Here is a 3047-nt window from a genome sequence, read left to right on the forward strand (position 1 = left end):
ACACAGGGGTTGTTCCCAGGGGCTCCTCCACTGGCACACAGGGGTTAACAGGGCTCTGGGTGGGCGGGTGGAAACCAAGCTGTGAAATGGAAGAAGGTCAGGCTCTTGGAGGAGTTTGCTCTGCCGCAGATGGTTTTGAGTTATCTGCCCGTCTATGGAGAGGTCTCCATTCCTCCCCCCCCCCCCAAGAAAACTGTAAAACCAGCTCTGGAAATAAGGCAAAGCCTGATCAGGCTCGTGGCTTCAGTGGAACAGGCAGAGTGGTGGCTCTCCTGGTACTTGCTAGACCCAACTGTCTGCCTAATTAGGAATTCCTCAGTTATTCAGAACCCAACACCTAAATGCCATTGGAGACTAAAAACCATTGGCACTTTTCTGTGGGGAACAAATGACTGGAAAGGGAGAAGAGGAACAGAAGGAATCCCTGTGGCTCTGGATGGCTCAGGCCCTTTGGGATAACTCTGCTCTTGCTGCAGTTGATGAAAGCTGAATTCAGGTTTCGGTGGAAGCCAAGAAATGCTTCCTCTGGGAGCATTCCCGTGGCCTTCATGAGGTGTTACCGTCTTTAGGGACTTGTCTAGCAACTGGTTTTATTAATTTTAAGGCTACAGCAAACAACCAACAAAGCAAAAATCTGCTGTCCTGGACTAGTAAGACCAAAGCCTAAGGAGGCCCCCTTGGGATGGTCATCGGCCAGAGCAGGGGGAGGAGGGTGCTGTGGGAATCCCACTGGGACACTGCTAGAAAACAGTGTCTGCTGCTGAGAGGATTTTCCAGCAGCAGTCTGGATTTTCCAAATCCTTGTTGTCCGATTTTCTTGGCTCATCAACTTTCAGATTGTTTGGAATTGCTTTTACTTTTATATCACTGCAAATGTCCCAGGGGATGCAGGACTGAAGGATTACAGCCCAGGCGTGGGCTAAGATTGACATGGTTTTCTTAGGAACTGGGAAGGTAGAAACACTGTCACCAGCAATAACAGTCAAAAAGAAAGAAGGAATGAAGAAAATTATCCCAGAATTTCATTTTCACATTTATCTTTTAAATTGTGGATTGAAATGATGGTTCCCAGCCCAGCAAGGGAGAAGTTTTTGAGACCTGGTTGAGAATCTTTTTTTTCTAAGACCAGGGGAAATGGTGCTCTCTGAGGTCATTCTGTCTTCATCCCATCTAACATGAGTCTTAGCTGCAGGACCAAGGTTTTTCCGTGTGTTCCCTTCCCCGCTAACCTCAGATTTTAGAATTATCACCTCCTGGTAGAAAACCAGAGGAAAACCTTGTTCTGGTTCTGCCAGCCCAGACATCATGTGAACCATGGCCATCACGGTAAAAATACTGCTCTGGAGCCAGCCCTTCCTCCCTGAGCTGAGCACGAGGATTTAATATGAATATACTCACACAATCCAAGTTAAAAACAACGGTTGGATGCTCTCAGTCAGAAGTGAATGAAAGTAGACTTCAGACCAAGCAGGTTTTGCTCCCAGCATGTGGTGCTGCTGGGAGAAGAGAGCCTTCAGCCCCAAACTGGCCACCACTTGATCATCAGGAACCAAAGAGAGGTCCCTTTGCTTCCAGGGGAGCTTCCTGAGGAGAGGAAGGAAGGTTTACAAGCTGCAAAGGCAGAGTGGTAGCAAGAGATTTGGGGGCACAATGTGCTGCACTTGCACTTCCAGGGTAAACCTGTCCATGGGAATCACAGGATGGTTTGGGTTGGAAGGGACCTCAAAGATCATTTGGTACCAACCCCCCTGCCCTGGGCAGGGAACCTTCCACTGGTGGAATAAGTGGCTGCTCTCAGGAAAGGGATCAGGCTGTGGCTGTGCTGGAAGCCAAAATGGCACATTGAGGTGTCTTTGGGCTGCAGCAACGAAGATCCTCCAGGAGCAACTGGATTTCTTTCAGAGCTCTTGGAACGGCACAAACTGAGAGGCTCCACTGGTGAAGGCCAAGCCCAGGCATGGTTGGCCCAAACACAAATGCAATAATCCACTGGTTTTACTTCTCTGCTGGGGGATTATGAGCTCTCCTGAGAACTCGTGGCCTCCGAGAGCCCCTCTGGTGGCGCGTCCGACAGAACTGCGTGTGCAGCTCGTCCTTCCCCTGGACCTGCACCAATGTTTGTCCTTTTTTGAGGCACAAGGTCTCGCATTGGGAGCTCCAGCCTTGCCCTGACTGATGGTTGCATGTGGCCGGGCTGGCCCCGGGCCGTGTCCGTGCCGTGCCAAAGGCTCCGGGTTCCACGGCACCTCCCCTGGGGCCGGGGCAGTGAGGGGCTATAAGGAGCCCCCCACAAGTGCCCACAGCACAGTGTGGGGACATCCTGGAGGTACCAGCAGCTCCTGAGCGCGGTCTGAGCTCCTGGGACGGTGGAGAGGGACAAGAATTTGTTCCTGTTGCCATTTGGTGACATTTGCAAGGGGCTGATGAGGGGCGTGTCTTCTCTCCTGCAGATCTCTAAATACCTGTGACCAGGGACTGTGGGGCAGCGATGAGGAGCTCTGTGCTCTGAGGCACCACACAGAGCCACCACAGCCCAGGAGACACAGCAGCGACCTCAAACAGGACCATCCCAGAACCTGCAAGGTAACGAAGTGGTCGTGTCACCGCTGAGGTCCGTGTGGGGCCAGTGCAGAGCTGGGGGCACGAAGGGCCACCCTCACTGTCGTGATGGACTTTGCTTTGTGTCGCAGCAGGTCTGAAAATGGTTGTGAATATTGTGGGAAAAGTGGGCTCCTGTAGGGTTGGGTCCTGTGGGGTTGGGTCCTGTAGTGTTGGGCTCCTGTAGGGTTGGGTCCTGTAGGGTTGGGATCCTGTAGGGTTGGGCTCCTGTAGGATTGGGATCCCATAGGGTTGGGCTCCTGTAGGGTTGGGCTCCTGTAACGTTGGGGTTCTGTACGGTTGGGGTCCTGTAGGGTTGGGATCCTGTAAGGTTGGGGTTCTGTAGGGTTGGGGTTCTGTAGGGTTGGGCTCCTGTAGGGTTGGGGTTCTGTAGGGTTGGGATTCTGTAAGGTTGGGGTTCTGTAGGGTTGGGATCCCGTAGGGTTGGG

The 3047-nt window shown here is 52.5% G+C and overlaps 1 protein-coding gene across 13 annotated transcripts in view; it reads left to right on the plus strand.

Moving 5' to 3' along the window:
- The window catches only part of LOC113976573 (immunoglobulin-like and fibronectin type III domain-containing protein 1), a 40827-nt gene that overhangs the window by 2831 nt on the left and 34949 nt on the right, over nt 1-3047 (plus strand). For all 13 annotated transcript variants that reach the window (XM_027701875.1, XM_027701876.1, XM_027701877.1 and 10 more), the window contains exon 2: nt 2451-2583. The gene's annotated coding sequence lies outside the window, so the exon portion shown is untranslated. The remainder of the gene's footprint in view (nt 1-2450; nt 2584-3047) is intronic.

This window comes from Neopelma chrysocephalum, unplaced genomic scaffold, assembly GCF_003984885.1.
Source record: "Neopelma chrysocephalum unplaced genomic scaffold, ASM398488v2 Primary Assembly neopelma1_172, whole genome shotgun sequence".
NCBI classification, from domain to species: domain Eukaryota; kingdom Metazoa; phylum Chordata; class Aves; order Passeriformes; family Pipridae; genus Neopelma; species Neopelma chrysocephalum.